Source organism: Heliangelus exortis, chromosome 2 (assembly GCF_036169615.1).
Source record: "Heliangelus exortis chromosome 2, bHelExo1.hap1, whole genome shotgun sequence".
NCBI classification, from domain to species: Eukaryota; Metazoa; Chordata; class Aves; order Apodiformes; family Trochilidae; genus Heliangelus; species Heliangelus exortis.
In genome coordinates this window covers 116,073,565-116,093,238 of record NC_092423.1, presented here as the reverse complement: position 1 = coordinate 116,093,238, position 19,674 = coordinate 116,073,565, and the positions used below count along the sequence as shown (strand labels likewise).

The 19,674-nt window shown below is 38.0% G+C and overlaps 1 long non-coding RNA gene across 2 annotated transcripts in view; it reads right to left on the bottom strand.

The window, feature by feature from the left end:
- Positions 1 to 7,033: 7,033 nt before the first annotated feature.
- Positions 7,034 to 19,674, bottom strand: part of LOC139793767 (uncharacterized) — an 86,761-nt gene continuing 74,120 nt past the window's right edge. The window contains exon 3 of one of the 2 annotated variants that reach the window (XR_011724787.1): positions 7,034 to 7,253. This is a non-coding gene — a long non-coding RNA (uncharacterized lncRNA). The remainder of the gene's footprint in view (positions 7,254 to 19,674) is intronic. The other variant, XR_011724786.1, reaches the window with a different exon arrangement.

Below are 19,674 nucleotides of genomic sequence, written 5' to 3'. Positions count from 1 at the left end.
GAAGAATAGGGGAGCAGTAAGAAGTTGGTACTTCACTACTGACAAGCTTGCAGCAACAGAATTGCCACCTTCTGTGGCAATTAGGAAATCTCCTAATTTCCCTCATTTTCTCCATACATTTTTAACTACAAAAGCCACTAACCGAAAGCAGATGCTAAAGTGGGTCAAAAATAGTTTTTGCTTAACTTTTTAGCATTTACTTAACTGATTACTGGTTACAAATTTGACACACAGCAGACATAACAGTGTTCTCGAAGAGATTAAAGGATTAGCCACTCACTAGCTTAATCAGATTAATCAGAGATTTTGAACACAATATATAATTCTATCCACAGAGGGGATACATGATAGCCACATGCTAGCCTAATTTGAGAACAGATACTAAGGATGGACTGATCAAGACAAAGGAGGGCAGAAAATATTGCTAGTTATCACAAGGATTTTTCTACATACTCCACTTGTAATGCCATTTAGAGACCTTACATTTTCTAGTGGAATTACAAATTCACAAAATAAAACACCAACAGGAGGTAGCAGCTTACATAAAAACTATAAAATAACTAACATAATGTCCTGATATAAATTTGTGATAGTGGTATATATATAGTAAACATGTATGTGTGTGTTTCCTTATTTAATTTCATATTTGAAAACATACTTTTAAACTGTGGTGAGAAATTTTTTTTTCCAATGCCATAGCATACAGGATCTGAGACATAAAGTGTGGGGATGGCGTCCATAAAATATTAAATGCTTTGTGACAAACTTGGAAGACTCTATTTGCTGCACTAAGTTATTACAAAGTAGGGAAAAAAAAAAAAAAAGAAAATTCACTGTCATTTATGAGAGCTGCCAAATCCAGAATTTAAACCTGTATTTACCTGTGAAGAAATCTAGTATTTTTAAAGAAAACGTGCTTTTCTTTTCCAAATAATTTGATTACAGTGAAAAGTGAGATGGAATCTCAGCCTATTGAAACTGAGGTTTTCCTGTTGTAGGAGTTACTTAACAAGTGCAGTATTTCTGCCAAAAATTTAATAAAGATAAGTCATGGGCAACATTTTTATGAGCCCTGTATTAACATGAAAAGAAAAAGAGCAAGGAAAAATCAACATAAGTCATGCTGTCTTCATTTATCACCTCCTTTTTAACAAAATCTTAGAACATTCTCTTCTTTCTTAATGTATTTTTTTAAATTCTCCTATTCGTTTGGGGTTTTTTCCCCATTTCTGGGATAGTGACCTTAACAAGTTCCCTTAGCATTTTGGAAGGTGTCGGTTTCATGTCTGAATCACATCTCCCTGACATCCAGTCTTCCGAAAAGAAGCACTTTTAAGAAAGAGACAAATTAATCTCCATGTGCTTCAGGAAAGACAGTGTAGCTGGAAGTAGGCCAGGTTTTCACTCTGAAGGATGCTCAGTGCTTGGCAAAGCCCAGAAATGTCTGTCTGCAATGGTTCTTCTGCTAAGATTTTAAGATGTAATAATTACAGTTCTTTAAAGGAGGACCTGCAGCTTAGTGGGAACACGGTGGCTAAAAAGGAAAAAAGCCCACCATGTTACCAGCAACCAAGTGCTTGTTATGCCGAAACTGCAAAAAGAAAAAGGGAACTGTCAGAGAGGAACACTCAAACTGTGCAATCTGGCAGCCTGTACCCGGGGTCAGGCGTGTGGTAGAGGCATTAAATGAGTCGAGGTGAGTGCCTGCTACGTGCGGGCTGCCGGCGTGCCCCGCTCTCTCGGCAAAGAGCAACTGGAGGATCGCTCTTTGCCGAGGGGATTCACCAAACCCACTTGCATCACCCCACCCCTACTCTCAGCCATGGCCATCACCTCTCTGGAGGCTGCCTCAGTCCCTCTCCCAGCCAGCCCCAGCCCCACGAGTAGCTCCACGACACAGGGCTCCTCTCCCCCCAGCCACGGTAGCCAGATTTCCGCCACGCAACCCGTGGCAACCAGCATCCCACCGCGGCTCTCCGGCAGGAGAAACACAGACACAAACACAAAGCTGCCTTTGGAAAAACAGCAATCAGGCTTTGCTTTAAAGAAAGAACTCGCTGAATTAGAAAATGTGCCAAGAACAACCAGGATGGCACTGCTTTATTTTCACAAAGAAGTCTCTCCTAATTGCACGTTAACTGTCTTTTTGCGAACAAACTTGTTTCCACCTAACGCTGACAGTCGCGGGAGCCCGAGTGTCTGTGTGTGATGGGGAGGGGGGCTGAGGGGGGAAGGAGCTGCTTTGTGGCAGGGTCTGTACGTCTCGTGCCTGCGCTGATGGAATTATTGTTTATTTTTTTAATTTTCAGAGGTAGGTTGATGACAGCTGAAGAAGACTGTATTTGCTGAAGAGCAGCATGATGGTAGAGAGGAGCAGAGCTCCTGAGGGAGATCTAATGGTGCCTCTCCTTCCTGCACAGAGATAAAGACTTATAATAAGCGTGTATGTTCACCATCTGGCTCTGTGCATGTGGTCCTTATGGAGGCGAAAGCAGCACAATCTGTAAATGATCAGGAGCCATCGCACTCTCTCCAGAGAATCCACGATGCAATCAAGGTGACAGATGGCATGGCCGCTGCTGTGGCCTCATGGAGAAGATCAAAATCACCTTCAATAAACTCTGACTGAAATGGGCATGAGCACCTCAAAAAAGTCAGTTTGTCAGTCAAACTGCGACAGCAAGCTGCATTGGGGAAACATAGCGGCCAGCTCTCTGTTTTCAATTGTTTCCGTCTGACTGAGCCTGAACTATGATCTTTCTCAAATTGTCCTTTCTGTTTAGCTGAAGCAGGCCAGCAAATTGCCAGATTCATAGCTTTATTGAAGGAAATTGAAAACATGATGTCCTCAATTCAAGGGACAAACAGCTGGCAGGTGCTTGGACACCCAAGCACATAAAATGGACTCCTAGTCTTTTGGACAAGTTTGTCCAACTTTTGTCGGAATAAATATAGATATATAATAAAATAGATATAATAAAATTCCAATTTAGGCAGGGTTTATCAGGCATTAGCTGACAATGATTATCGGCTGCAAATGAACCTTGAGCTATGTATTAAATGCTGGGTTTTCCCATTTACTCTAAAAATGCCACATCTACTGCTAATTATAGTGATTTTTGCTTCCCCATTTTTGGATTAAAATCTTGGTATAGCCTTTTTGCCATGGCTGCTTATCATGTATAGGCATTAAGAGCCCGATCCTGTGGGGCTCCCAAATGCTCCAGACCAGGTGGCTCAGCACCCAGCAGGATTGGGCTGACCCCTCGCAGCACTCAGCTTCTCCCTGTCAAACCAGCCCCTCCACCTCCACCCACACCACCAGCAGCCCCAGATGTCAAATCACCACCCTCGTGCAGGCAGGGAGGTACCTACTGGGTTTTTTTCTGTTGTTTGTGCAACTGCAGGAGCATCCAAGGACCAGGGGAGCTTCCCTGAATGCCGTGGTGAAGAAACATTCTTCATTTCTTTTTTTCCTCATTCTTTCCACTTTCTATATCTCCTTTATTTTAATGAGCCTTTGGCTTGATTAGCCTTTTTTTTTTTTTTTTTTTTTTTTTTTCAAAGGGAAACTAAAGCAATGCATTTATCACTGTTTTCAAGCTTGCACATAAGGGCTTCAAGGCTGAAGCCCTACTGCCAGGCTGAAGCAAGAAGAACACGATGCAAGGTGGCAGAGGAAGAGGAGGGCAATCTTCCTCCCACCTGCAGGATCTTCCTGGGGCCTATCATGGGTCTGCTTCTGTACAAGAAGTGGGTGGGTGGATGGCTGCAGCCCCACTCCATGTGCCAGATGGTCACTGTCTTTCTCATTTTGCTTGCTTGCATCTTTGGTTTTCTACCACTACATTTTAAAACATTCCTGTCGCCTTTAGCCTTTCCAGCTCCTCGTTTTTATCTTTGTTACTTGTGAAATATTCTAGAATGTCCTTTGGCTTCATTCAAAGTCTGTTAATGGCAGTGAGCCTTTTCATCAACTTCACTGGGTTTGAATAATTGCTTGGCAGTTACTTCATTGTAAAACAGAGCATTCTTAAAGGGAATTCAGTTGTTTATTTTTTGGCTGGGAGTAGAGCACAGGTCATAGTTTAAACTCCAGGTTCCTGTCCCACCTGACTGATTTTATGCATAGAGTTGACCACCCTAGGTTGGTCATTGTACGTCTGCAAAATAAAGTAATAGGTTTTTTTCGTACTACCTGACTCTGTTCCTATCTACCAATGGGAATTTTTGCACATGTGGGGAAAAAGTTAGTTTTCTCCTCACCAGAATAGACACCAAGAGACTGAGATAGAAAGAGACTGGTGCAAGCCCATCATTTTCACCAAACAGAATGGTATATTGCCAGCCCTGCACTCTGGGAGGTAAGTAAAAAGGCACCTCTGGCAAACTCAGAGGTGCTGCTGGAATGAACAGAGAGGTCTGGAGCTAAACTCCTGATGGTTTGCACCCTCTCTATTGAAAAGTTTGTTTTGGGATTACAAGTCTTGCACTGATTTTTAGTGTAATGCAGTACCAGAGCATACAGCAGACCAGGTATATGATCAGTTTCCCTCAGAAGATGAACCTTTTCACAGTTGACTGTCCTGTTGGTGTTCAGTTCACCCTCAGGGAAATATCTGAGTATTGCATGGGCAGTTCCTATGGTGCAGTTTCCAAGACAGAGCTAATGTAGCAGTGTAAAATATTCATGTACACTCAATAATACTATAAGATTGAGGCTCTCATGTGGACCTTGTCAAAGTACCTGAATATCTGACTTCTTTATTATGGCAATCAACCTGCATGGAGAGACACTAAGACATTTGGACATTAAGATTTTGAATCTAAGGTATTTTGAAAAATTAATGCACTTGTCACAATCAACACTAAATTGGGGCCTCTCTAAGTTGTAGTTAAACTGTGACAGCTTCCTGTCTTTGAAAAATCTCTGCATTTTATTTGTTGTTTGTTTCTCACCTTGATCAGAAAGGGAGTAGCAGGGCAGTCTGCTTTTCTCCTTTGGCAAAGAAGGCAAAGTCCAGGCTGAGTAATTTGGCTGACAAGCCTCAAGCCTCAGCCTACAGCTAGCCTGTGGAGAGCCCTCATTACAGAACATATTTTCCCCAACCTTGATCTTCAAAGGGCTCCCAAAAGGACTCCATCTCCCCGTGGAGGAGAGGCCTGACTGGGTTCCTACGTGGGAAGATGAAAGAAAGATGAAATAACTTTCCCACATTCTTCTGAGTATAATGTAGAGTTTTACCCCTTGTTTAGTGGACAATGTAAGGCACGTCACATAGTGCACAGCAAATTTCAACAAATGTCTGCATTAGACCAATGGAGAAAAAAACAGGCCCAATCAAAGTTTGCCACTGCATGGCTGAAAGATCTGGACATCTTTCCCCAGTGGAGGGAAGATTCACTAGATGCATAGAAATCTGATGTCATTTATTATGAGGAGGAAAAAAGGAAAGATTTGTAGATAATTGAATGAAGTGAAGGGAAATTTAGGTCCACAAATGCTTTTGTCCTTGAATGTTCTTTAGTTGTATTCTAAACAGGGACTTCATGTCATGGACCTGTGAATACAAAGACTGCTTTTAAATCTCTACTTCTTGCATGACTGACACTTACAATACAGTAACATCTTTCAAGACATCCTTTGGGCACATTTATTTCAAAATAATGTATTGAACCTGTAAAATCTTATTAGAATATTTTTACTACAATTACGCTCCCATATTATGCAACCAACATCTAAGTTGATTATCCCTTGTTTTAATATGACCTTATACCACAATAGCATAAATACAGAGTCAATCACTGTCTAAAATCAAACAGCTCTTATACCATGTACCATGGGTGTTTTGTTGCATGTTGGAGGCAATAGCTCATTGAAAAAGAAATGTTTTGTTTTCTACAAGAGAAATACCAAACTTGGAGCTTAGCAACGTTGCCTGGGGAACATTTAATAATATTGCCATGCCTGCCACATACCAGGGGAATGAACTGCCCAGCTATGCCTAGAATCCCAGGATTGCTCCTTACCTTTCTTTTGTTTGATTGCTTGCTTTATCTCTGAACCTCATTATATTTAGAAAAACATATTGCTTAAATATTTTTTTAGGAATAATTTAAAATGGAAGGAAATCAGGAGAAAGGGAGTATCAGCACAGAGCAACCCACTCTCAGGAGTGGAGTCTCAGTTCAGGGCAATTTCCATTCCAGTTCCCCGGACAGCTTTATGGGGAAATGGGATGTTCTACTTCCATGGTTATCACCACAGCAAAGGCAATGAAATACACCCTTAAGAGGTCAACCGAGTCCAGTATCAGGAGCAGGAGGTTTCAGTGGAGAAGATGAGAAAAATGAAATAAAGGCTTGATTTTTGAACAGCAATGCCAGTGCTTCATACATATGACTGTCTTTCATCTAATGAAAGCACCTCGTGGAGGGAAAAAAATTATTCATAAACACAACAGGTATCTTGTGTGTGTGAACTAACACGAATTTCTCACATTACTCTGATCAGCTATCACCAAAAAGAGGGAATGGCTATCATAATGTTCTACTGTGAATTTTTATTTCACAATTTCTGAGGCATTTTATATAGTCTGAATGGTGGATATGCTAGGACCAGCAGTATGAACTGAAATACAGAGGAAATCAAACTGGAGTGAAGTGGGCATTTGGAGTATGTGGATGTGTCAATTAAAATAGAAAAAATTTATTTGGGCAAAAAGGGGATGTTTTGCATTCAGTTATTTATTTTGTGCATATGTACATGGAATCACCATCACAAAAGATAGACAGATATGTTTGTGGATGGTATTAAACAGCCCCTTTTAGAAAGGTCCATTTACACAGTGGTCTCAGCCTGATTTCTAAGTCTTCATGCATCTGTATTTGAACGTAAAATCCTGTAATTTCTCCTGTGCTAGGACCAAATGAGTAGACTCAGAGTGGTTTGCCTAAAATCAGAATCCAGGAGCTGAAAATATTCAATATCAGTGTGCTATATTTTGTGTTATGACAGTAGCACAAAGCCCTCAGGGTGTTATGCACTTGCATTACTATTTTGACAGCAGCTGGCACATCTGGATACCAGGTAGGGTCTGCTTCTACCTAGCTGCAGCTCCACCAGAGCCAAGGAAGGGAAGTCTGATAAGAGGAGATGCACTGCTTTGTATGACAAAAGGTACTTTCTTTGTCTGGCAAACCACTCCTTTTGTATGCACATCAACCAGATGGCCATTTCAGTTTGTCTCCGGCTGTGAATCAGACAATATGGCAGAATTAAGGGAAAAGCAAAACCTTCCCCTCCACCCCTCCTCTCTGTACATATAATTAGAAATTAACAACCTTTAGGGAGATTTAATTTTAATAGTTTATTTCTTTGGTAATTGAGGGACTTTTTACTGTCTCGGTTACCAGGTATCACTCCTGTTAAGATGTGACTAGATAAATGGTTAAGGACCACGAGACAGAAAAAAGTGTGAGAGGCAGTGGCTATTAGAATAAACAAACAAACACATAAATAAATAAATAAATGAGGTAATTTGGGTGCTTTGATTTCATCCAAACTGTATTTTGCATGGTGAGATTCCCTGTGATGCTACACTGACAATGAATTTGCAGTTCTCTTTCATGTCATATAAAGAAGTCTGGGGTCTTGGAGAATAAAATGCAGATAGTTCTTCACTGATGGTCTATTCTGGTTTATCCTACACTGGAGATCAATCAGTGAATTTTGGGCAATCACTTTGGACAGTCATTACCCTACAGAATTTGCAGAGAATATGGAGAATCAATTTGTTTGGAAACCAGGAGGTGAAAGGAAGTTACCCCAGTGCAGGCAGCTCCCAGCCAGCTGAGGAATGTTACATGCTCTTGGTATCTGTATTCGACGGGTTCAGCTGGAGAGAAAGAGCAAGAAAGAAAGAGGCCCAAGAGAAATTTCAGCAAAACTAAATCTCAAAAAAACACTGAAATTTTCAGCAGGAACTCCAAAGACCTTGCCTGTTAGACTTCCAGAGCAGAAAGATCTTTGGAACTCTTAGAAGAGCAAGGAGGCTGTGAAGGGATCCAGCACAGTCCTGTGAGGAAGGGCTGAGGGAGCTGAGGGTGTTCAGTCTGGAGAAGAGGAGGCTCAGGGGAGACCTCATCACTCTCTACAACTCCCTGAAAGGAGGATGTAGCCAGGGGGGGGTCAGTCTCTTCTCCCAGGTAGCTACCAGTAGGACAAGAGGGCATGGACTTAAGCTCTGCCAGGGGAGGCTTAGGTTAGATATTAGGAAGAAATTCTTTACAGTGAAAGTGACCAGGCATTGGAATGGGCTGCCCAGGGAGGTGATGGATTCTCCATCCCTGGAGGTTTTTAAAAAGAGACTGATGTGGCACTCAGTGCCATGGTCTGGTAACCACAGCAGTAGTGGATTAAGGGTTGGACTTGATGATCTCAGAGGTCCTTTCCAACCTGGATGATTCTGTGATTTTACAGAGGGCTACAGTACACATCATGGACTTGCGAATATAATTTTGAGCGTTCTGACACTGTTGATTTTACTTATTTGGCACAATTGCATGGAAAAAAATTGACCATTTCTAGAAAGTGACACAAAACCAGAAAAAGCCTCTAGTACCTGAAAGGATATAGTAGGTCTATATTCAATCTTGCATTTAACTGTGGTTAACTTTGTACTTTTCCAGCTACTCGATCAGAAATTTTCAATCATATACATACTGATTTTGCACAACTCTCAACATGAAACTATCCAAGTACCAGAAACTTTTGCTACAATACAATGATAGTCATGTACAGTTGTGAAGAGGCTGAATCAGAGGAGATTGTTTTTCCTAGAAAATCATGTATCCATAATTTAGCAACTGCTATAACTAAATCCATGTCTTCAGTCTTCAGTTTGCCTCCTGTTTTCACCTACTTGTTGCCAAGGTACTTCAGATATTCTTCTATTGTGTGAACAGAAATGTTCACTGTGAATACAAGCTGACCCTTGAAGAACTCCCTGTTAAAAATTATTCCTCTGACAGTCTGTAGACAGCTCAGTTCTAAGATCAGGACAGTAGCTGCTCTGTAGATGGAAGCTTGTGGCATCCTCTTGGCTCATAGAAGATGCTCAAGAATGACCATGGAAGTTGATGTAAAACTAAACAATAGAGGAGGTCCTATATACTAATGAATCTGGGCACTCTCAGGATTTTCCATAGAGTTGGAGATAATTCCTGTTGACTTCTACTAAAACAGAGTTTCAAATCTTGGTCTAAAGGTTTAGGTAGCAAACACACCATCTGCACACAAGTGAGACTGAAGGGTGAGGGTGGTGAGGAGCCCTTTCCCATGCATCACTTCTTAGCCACTTTGCATTTATGCCAACACTGACATCATGTGATTTCCTCCATGTTATATATACCTGGTTTAAGTCTGACTTTAATTAAAAACACACAGTATTCCATTTGCACACAGAAATTTTGCCAGAAGCTGTGTGAAGAAAACAGCAGTAAAAAACATTTGGGAATATAAATTTATAAGTGAGTACCACTCCACACAGGATTAAGGGAAGAGGTTATAAAATAACTCAATTACAAGAGAATTTGAGATGTTTTACACCTTAAGTCATTTATTCTAAGGCTCTGGAAATTTGATTTCCTGGGGCTGGCTGTTGTTGTAGGGAAAATAAATATAACAACAGATGAAAAATGAGACATTCTGGAGTTTTTTTAAATTATTATCCAATTCTTATGCATTAACAAGAAAAGTGTTAAGAAAGTGTCATGAGGGCCAGCAGACATCTTACCAATGTTTGCTGGGAGACAGCTTTTGCCCCATAAGCTTAAGGGTCAACTTGCCAATTCAAAAAATAGATAAGATTGAAGAAAAAAATAATAATCATGGTTGTACAGGAATTAAGATCTGATTTCATCCAGGGACACATGAGAAATCTCTGCTGAAACTGGGGATGAACTTTGGAATGCCAGGTATATACTGCCAAATAAATATCAAATGTACAATATCAGCATAAAAAAATCTAATTAGTAAAATATGTGATTAAAATATTCCACATTTCCTAAGAGTGAGGAAAAAATTCTGGGGAAAAGTTCCAGAAGGGATAGTTGGGTACCTTTAAAATTAATTTTCTAGCGGTGAAAGACAAAAGGTAGCAGTGAACATTCAAACAGAATGAGTTTTCTCTTTGTCTGAAGACATGTATTTTGAAATTTAAGAACTTACACTAAAGGGGCTTGATTTTCAATACCATTTTATACCCATTCTTAATTTAACATTAGATATTTTTCACTTTGCAAGCTTAAGTTTTATTTATTCTTTACTGTGCCTAGGTCATGTGAAACATTCATTGCAGTCCAAATACTGTGAGACCCTTGAAATAACTGAAATGAAAATACCTCAGTTTAAATATAAGATCTATGGGGAATAACTAGGTCTGATAAGAATTTCCTTTGTCTACCAGTGTTTCTGTCTCTAGAAATGAAACATTAATATGTTATTCCTTTGTAAAGTACCTTGAGAACTGAAATCTTTGAATGTAACTATGCAATAACTAGGTTTTGCTACCAATTAGTAGGACATTGTTGGTATGAGATATATTAGAGAAAGATAAAGGAGAGTGTGTGATGTATCATATGGGATAAACTCCCCAAGGGAAATTCCTTCTTATCCATAAAATTTTTAGTTAAATGTAGAGGAAAAAGAAAAGAATGGCATTCTGAAAAGACTGATCAAATCGCTTTTTTGTCCAAGGAGTGGCAAAATTAATGTTCTATCTGTCACGTGGTACTGGTTTTACCAGGGGAAAGAGTATATTTGCCAACATAGTATCTGCATTTTGATACTCCTGCCATATAAAACTGACACACTGGATCTTAAATGCAAGCACAAGAATACACATATGCATCGTTATTACAATTATTATAGTAAAAAGAAGGACATCTTTCAGTTGGCTTGATAATTAAAAAAAAACAACCCTAACTGGCAGGAAAATTTTAGCAAAGTAGCTGTAAATCTTGGCATGATTGTCTTATGAAATTACCTGCAATCTTATTCTGAAGTCACTTCAAACCTCTGGCAGAAAATCCCAAAGGTCAACAAAAAAATGTAATTTTTCTTCTTTGAACCGGCATGTAATTATTATGTTAAATAAAATATATATCCCTGTATAAACAGATTGCTCAAAATTAATGTCTTCCTACCTTTATCCAGTTATCTTCTTGCTATTTTAAATAATCAGAAGTCATAGCCTACAGTATAGGAAGACCTGAGTGTTTTACATGCTCTTCACATTCCTGAGCATGGCTTCCATAGGTATATGGTAGTGTGTGAATATATATATATATATATATATATATATATATATTTAAATATATATTTTTTCTCTCTAGTAACCAGTGAGCCTCTGGAGGTGGAGCAATTGTGCAGTTCTTAAATACATTAATAACCTAAGCACATAATTGATTCTATTCACTGGAATATCTCGTGCATCTAAAGTTACACATGTGTTAAAGTGCTTTGATGGATCAGGGCCAAAACAAATAAGTATTATAGCACTGTGGCCCTAATAATGATCTTATTGTAAGACTCATTATCCCTGTTTTTTGCATTAATTTTAAAAAGCAAAGTGGGGTTGATTTGTGGGAATTCTTTAAGGTTTATTTTAACTTGTTTGATTTCATTCCATTGTGCATGGCCCATTTTTATGCCTGTGTTTCCAAGGAAACAGTTGTAAAATGGAATTTGATATGATGTGTTATCAGGTTCCTTGTCAGCAAGTTTCAAGTGATAGTTACGAACTTGACAAATTAAGTTTAAAAAAAAATTATGAGTATTAAGATGGAACTACAAGTAGAATGTTTGTTGTCATGTGAATTGTGTTCTGAGGCTTTAATTTGTTTGGGGACTGAGAAATTGTTCTGATCACTGCAAGGAGGTCATAGTATCAATAGCAAAGAGGCAATATCTAATGTATGCAAGGCTGGAATCCATGTTTGAGCTCATAATTGAGCTGCTGTTTTGTTCCTGGTAATACAATCCCATGAGGAATCCTATTGAGTTTAACTGTACTCCTTCCACTTAATAAGACATTTCCCTTTACTGGCAAAAAAAAAAAAAAAAAAAAAAAAAAATAAAAGGAAAGTGAAATCTTATAAGGACCCATGTCTTAAGTAGCAATATCCAAGTAGGGGTCATATGCATATATAAGTATATATAAGTATTTATATAAGTATATATGTCTCTCTCTTTATATATATATATATATGTCATATGTAGATATAAGTCATATGTAGATACAAATACAAGTGGACACATCATTTTGGATGGTATTTGCAACCTGTGAATTGGTGTATGAGCATTTATACAAATGTTGACTGCAAAACATTTGTACAAATATAAGTGTTTTGGAGAGCAACAAGCAAACTAAAGTTCTGTTCCTCTGCTCCTCAGCTTTTTTATTATTCTTGTTGCAATTAAAAGGGTTCCTTGAGTAAATGCGCTATTAAAAACCCAAAGAATTGTTAGAAAAAACAGGGAAAGGCTTCATTAAAAAGACTGTAAATCCAACTTTGTGTCTGTGACAGTTTTCAATTATTGACCCCAGGAAAAAGATAAACAGGGAAATCTAAACATATACTGAGGACTCCGTTTCACATAATATTGCTTTTCAATGACGCTTGCAAGACAAAACATTTTAAAAATATTTCAGTATTCTATTGGGAATGGCTTTTTTTTAAAAGTAACCTGTATAGGCCAATAACCTTAACTGATGCCTGAGGAGCTAGGCAAGACCCTGAAAAAACAGAAAGACCTCTGCAAGTGATATGAAATCCCTGAGTCTGAGGGAGGGAAAACAGAGATTTATCAATAGAGTGTATTCCAGCAGAGGTCCCTTTCTAAACGGGGAAATTATTTGGGTTAATTTTAATTCAATTATTATTGAATAAATTGAAACAATGCTTATTATATTTAATAGAAGTCAAGTGAAGGCCTGCAGAATGCTTAATATCATGGTTTCCTTGTCTTTTGTCTGAGCATTCTTGTGAGGTGTAGCAGAAGCTGAGACATCAGTGTGTGGGTTCTGACATCCTGTCCTTGGCATGGATTGCCCTGAAGTCACAGTCTCCCTGTTGATGAGATGTGGGACCACACCAAAATCCACCTCTACTGTCTCTGGAATGTGAGCACGCTTTTCTGTGAAACTTAGGGTGCTGGAGGCACCCAAAGGGATCACCAGCATGGGCATTTCTCCAGAATCAGGATGCAGACAGGATATGCATTTGAACCCATAAGATCAGCAGCACCTCTGGTTCCCCAGAGTTCCACACAGAGGTCAACTGTGAAACCTCAAGGGGGGTGGGGGAGGGTGGGGGCAGTATCTTCATTATATAGCCTAAGGAACAGGATCATGCAGATATGAGCAAGGAGTCAAAACTGGTCTTCCTCAGCTGTATATCTATTGTATATATGTATATACACGTATATATGTATGTGTATATGTATATATATGTATATATGTATGTATATACATATATGTATTTATGTATATCTATATATTGCCTTAATGCCTGAGCTGACTTTCCTCCACAGATTTACAAGTGATGTATAAATGAAAAAGAAAAAAAATTCTAAAGGATGATTATTGAAATGTTCACATCTTGACATCATTGCAGTACAGAGAATTCTCCCTGTTATTTCTTGTTCTTAGTCTTGTAAATTTAGGGGCTAACACACCCAAATCCTAGCTTTTTTTGTATGCAAGAGAAAGTTACTACCTGCTCCTGAATCAGTGGTCTTATTTAGAACCCTTGCTTAGTGCTATCCCAGGGAAGTGAATCTTTACACTGGAAAAGAAGAAAGAATTTCCCTGTAGATAAATCTAAATGCTTGGCGCTGCTCAGAACTGTGGTATTTTTAAGGTTCTTGATGAGGTGGATTTCTGAAAAAAAAGGCAGGTAAGAGGTAGGTGTCATAGGTTGATTAATTTCAAACATTGCCCTGCATGAATAAATCACCACTTCGTGTAAACACACACATAAACATGCTGTGCATTTTTTGTTTCTCACGTATTAAGCCTAAAACAAATTTATGCTTTTGCATTAACAACTTGAAATAAGGTAATTTAAAATCTTAGTAGCTGGATTGTTGAAACACGGGTGAAGTGTACACCCTCCCTCATAGAACCAAGTAATTTCATTAAAAATGTTGTATGATTGTAGTTACATTTATCTTAGCTTTTTTCCCTTTAGTAATAGTTTAAAGGAAAGAAAAGGAAAACAATTCATCTTGAAGACAATCAAACCTGACACAAAAGACTGTAAAAGCTTGAAAGATGGTCTAATGTGGAAATACATATTTCAACAATTTGTAAATTGTGCATTATATACTCAGTGAATAATTGTGGTCTGTTTACCAAAGATGATTGCAGACAATTGTTACTGTACTATCATGTCAGTCCACACAACAGAGACATTATATTGTTGAAACAAAAATGCACATTGGAGAAACAGTACCAAAGAAATGAATACTTGTCACTGTTCAAGCATTAATACAAGAACTGTTTCAATGTTATTAGAGGGTGGAAGAAGTCTCATTTTGAGGCAACTGAAACTGTTAAAGCCTTCATTCCCTCAATGTATATGATGAGTACAAAATGCATCCACATATGATGTGTTGTTATCTTGTCTGTCTCTTTTTCTACTTCTGTCTTTTGATGTCATCTAAAAATGGCTAGGGCAGTATTTTGAAGACTTGCAAAAACAAAACAAAAAAAAAAACAAACCCAAACCAAACAAAAAAACCCACCAAAAATGCTCTAATTTCTAAGATACCTCTTGCTAAGAAGCTTCAGGAATCAGTTTGGGTGAGTTACTGCAAGGCCTTTAAGAAAACAGGAATACACAGGCTATAGCAGCTCTATTTAAAATAGAAAGTCTACTTTTTGCTTGTGTGTGTGTGTGTGTGTGTGTGTGCAGGCAAACATGGCATTCAGGAGAGTGAAATGAAATGAGCCAGAAACTTCTCACATTTTTCTGGCATCTGTGGCGTGTCGCCATATGAGAACCATATGACTGCTGGCAGATTGGCATGTCAGCTCAAGCATGTACAACTTGACCTCACTGAGCTCTGTGTTTATCAGTTTATAACAGGAATATTGATACAGTTTTAGCTGCAGTCTTTCTGTGCAAGGACACTTCATCCTTTCACAGTCCTAATTCTCCTTTGCTAAAATGACAGCACCTTGTTTTTGAAGTTGCTTTTCCACTCGAGTTAAAAAGAAAAAAAAAAAAAAGAAAAAAGCAAAGGCGGCAGAAGACAGCAGAAAGCTGCTCATCCTGCCAGAACGATGTTTCATTCATTGTTTTGTTAACTGTGAAGTCCTTAGTGGAGTTTGTCATGGGACTGCCTGGCTGACTTGTGCTGTCTTTGTAGCATTAAAGAGAGGTGGAGATAAAAATCCGAATTGTTGTTAAAGATGAAGGTCAATGCAGACATACACCTGCACAGATCAGACTGTTGTCCCAGTGTTTATTCACTTAGAAGGGTAAGAAGATAATAAATCAGGTTGTGGATGAGCAGATTTTCACCTTAAGTTGGCTTTAGATGTCGTGACCTCCAAATGAGTGGAGTTTACATGTGTGTATATGTAGGTGACACAGCTCATATATATGTAATTAAATATCAGAATGGTGGACATGATATAAAATCTGAGACACAGAGCCCCCCATCAAGAATGAGAAACTGAGCAGAAGTGTAATCATAAATTTGAGTTTACTTTAAAAAAAAAAAATCAGGCATCATACAAACTTAAATGGCTATTTTTGGTTGGGTGGGAGCTGACAACAGTGAAATGATGTGGAGATAGCCCAACCATCATCTGGGTTACAGACAGGAAAAAAAAGCATAGAGAGTACTTCTAACCATACAATTTCATTTCAACTGCCTTTGTCACCATAGTTTCCTTTAAGAATATGTGTATATGTTTGATTCTCAAGCATTTAAACATACACTTACACTATGACTTGTTCCACTTAACAGTGTGGAAAGATGTAATGAACATGCATCGCTTCACATTAGCATCTGCAACTGCATTCACAGCATCTTTCAGAAATAGAGTTATTCATATCTGCTCAAGCTCCTTGAAGGTTAAGCTTTAAACTGCTGTGATTTTCTAATTTTCTCTATACTGGAAACTTAATTAGAATTTCACCAAGGCAGATTCTGGGAATTAAGTTAAAACTTACTCACCCCCTGTCTTGAACAGAAACATTACGGAAACGGTACTATTATTAGTAGTACCTTTGTAAGGACTGGCAAGAAGGGTAGATGGAAGAATAGTGAAGACCAGTGAAGAAGACAGGGAATGAATTAGATGTAGAAAGCTGTTTTGTTTGGTCAGTTTTTAAAAAAGCTAGGAACTGAAAGAAATTAAGGTCTAAAAATTCAGTTCTCACAGACTATTGGACACTATAGGATACAACAAAACATCCTGCTACATTCAACTATATAACTCTATGTAACTCTTTTTGTTATTACTATTAGAAAGCCTAACATATTTGGATGCATTTTCCAGACTTTTATTCAACAATCTTTTCACACTGATTGGAAGAAAAAAAAGAAAAGCAGAAATGAAAAAGGAAAATGTCTCTGTTCTTCTGAAAATGGAAAGCTATTTATATCTATTTTGTTTTGGCAGGTGATATTTGGCCAGGAAATCCAATATTATGCTAAAACCAGATGTATTTAATTTTTAGCTTACCAACCTGTAACCTCCATGCAAAACAGAAAATTTAAAAAATTCTAATTTTTAGAATTTTCATGCATGATGATCTCTGATTTCGTTTTCATTATCCTCTTTAGACTGAATCTCTGCTGATAGCTTGAGAAAACTTGCCATATCAAATTACTACAAAAAGATGTCCAGTCTCTGGAAATGAGCAATGAGCAATATCTATTTGACAATTGTCTATTCTGTTGGCTAGACATTCTCTGTCAAAAACACCCTTATGGATCAATGATGACATCTAAAGGGGCAAAGTACATACTCAGAAAAACTGCTGAAAATCAAATATGACCACAAATTCTCATGGATGTGTCAGTTCATGAATTTACACACATGCACTGTTGCACACGCATATCCAGACCTGAGAACACACTGATGGTTACGGGTAGGCTAGACTCTCCAAAATGTATATATGGGTCTGTGATCCTTTTCCTCTAGTAAGAAAAAAAAGAGAAAGGTTGTAACTACAGCTAGACTTCCTTGTTATTTTATATATAATCTATTCTTTTGAATGATAGCAAAAATACTTTGATAAGTATCTATTTGACAAGAACTGACAGTGTGCCTCTGGTTCATGATGGTGATATAAGGAAAGGTAAAACCTCTTTGGAGAATTGAGTTGGTCTTAAATGATGGGTGCCAAACAATCAGATTGTAGTCATCTTGAGAGAATTACATAAATAAATACACAACAACATAATACAACTTAGGGTAGTTATAGTATAAACTTGACTAAATTGCAGATTTATAGATGGACAAGAAAAGCTCCTCATCATTAAATAATACCCAGTGTGTATGGACAAGTCAAGCTGCTTGTGCCTTTTTGTTTCTTTTCATCTGAGTGTAGTGGGGGGTGTTAATGGGTATGATTCAAAAGGGAGGGAAAATCATTTACTGCAGCATGTGGACAGGTTTGAGTGAGAGCAGATTTTCATGCAGGAATGAAATATGAGCAAGGGAAAACACCCCTTCTGAAACACACTCACAAGCCTGATTACATCGCCCACAGCTGGAGTTAATCCAGATTCTTGTTTAATTAAATAGTAGCAGTCATTCTGCTGCATTACATCAAAATACACAAAGGTGATATGGAGGTGAAACATAAAATGTGATATCCACCTCTCTTCATTGCTACTAAGAAAAGATAAGATTTATTTTAAATCTTTTAATGAAAATGCATTAACTGTGCAGGATAAATTCTAACTCTACAGATACATGTGTATGATAAAGTGATGGGTTGGTACTACATACCAAATTTTGTTATTGAATAACCTCTGAATCAAATAAACCATTCTATAATTTACTGTGAAAAAATCCATACTATCCTGGTGCCCCTATTATCTGCCTGTTTCTGAATAGGTTGTTTCTAGCTTTGATAAGTTAGGCATTTAGTTATCCCACGTGCAGGACCTATTTTTCAGCATCTATCCATATTCAACTCTTTCACAGGTGAGAGCTGGAAATTTTCTCAGTCTTTGGGACTAGGAACTCATCTATAACACAAGTTGAGTGATATGTAAAAGGTACCATTCCAGGTTAAAGGGTATGAGGGAATTAACCAGGTGAGAACTTTTTTTAAAAATCTCCAAACTTATAAACCTAAAATTAATATATATGTTTTATATATATATATGTTTGACCTCTCCCTAGAAGGAAGATCTAATCTTTATTATTAATCTTTTAATCTGTGGCATAGGTACCCTGATTTAATTGCATGAAAGAGATTGCCTGACTTAGAAAATACAGATATTGGGGAAATACAGACCATGGATATTTCCTTTCATTAAAAAAAAACATTTTATTTTCCAGCATCTCATGTAGGAAACAATAGGGGTAGGTATTATGGGAGTATGCATTTTATAGCATTGCATGGTAAACATGGCTAGCATCCTTGAAGAAATAACAACAGCAACATCCACCACCACCTTCATTTTCTTCTGTCATCAAACATAAGTGTTGAGTTCACTTTGTTATTTGGCTGATGTTAATAGCAAAGAAAATTGTTGACTACAGACAGCAAAGAGGTTCTGCTTACTTGAAGAGAAAGACCACTGTAGGGTGAGTAAGCAAAAAGTGGAGGTTAGAGGAGCAACATTCTCCCAACAAACACATTGGCCCACTCTTCAAAAAAAATATTTCTTTCTATAGTTTTCCTTAAAAAATCATAAAACGGAGCAATAAATTAACCTGAATTGCAGATGGTGTAACAGTGACCAGTAATCAAAGCTAAATGTTGTCTTCATGTAATTCCTTATTAACTGGTATCATTTCTTTCACAGACATTACTGACCCAAAAATCAGCAGGGTGCAGGAAACATATAACATCTTTCTATGGATATTGACAGCATTCATTCACATTAAATTATTGTGAAATTAAACTAATAATTCCTAATTTTAGGAATAATTAAATTATTTCCTAAAATATGAGTACTCCTATCCTAAACAATTAAACACCCTGACTGCTTGCTCATCTTGTCTAGGCACTTTTTTCCAGTGTAGGCAGATGACTCGATACAGGTTTCTAAACCTTGCTGTGATGCTTCAGAGGCCAATTGGATGGACAGTTGGCCTGACCTGGAATGGTTATTCTTATATGCCTTCTGAAATAGCTTATCATAGAATCATCAAGGTTGGAAAAGATGTCTAAGATCACCGAGTCCAACCATCTACCCAACAACCCCTTGCCACTAAACCATCCACTGTAGCTCTTCACCTACCTGTCTTTTGAACACCTCCAGGGATGGTGCCCCTACACCTCCTTGGGCAGCCTGTTCCAATGTCTCACCACTCTTTCTGTGAAGAAGTTTTTCCTAATATTTAACCTGAAGCTACCCTGGTGAAGCTTTACGCCATTTCCTCTTTTTCTATCACTGGTCACCAGAGA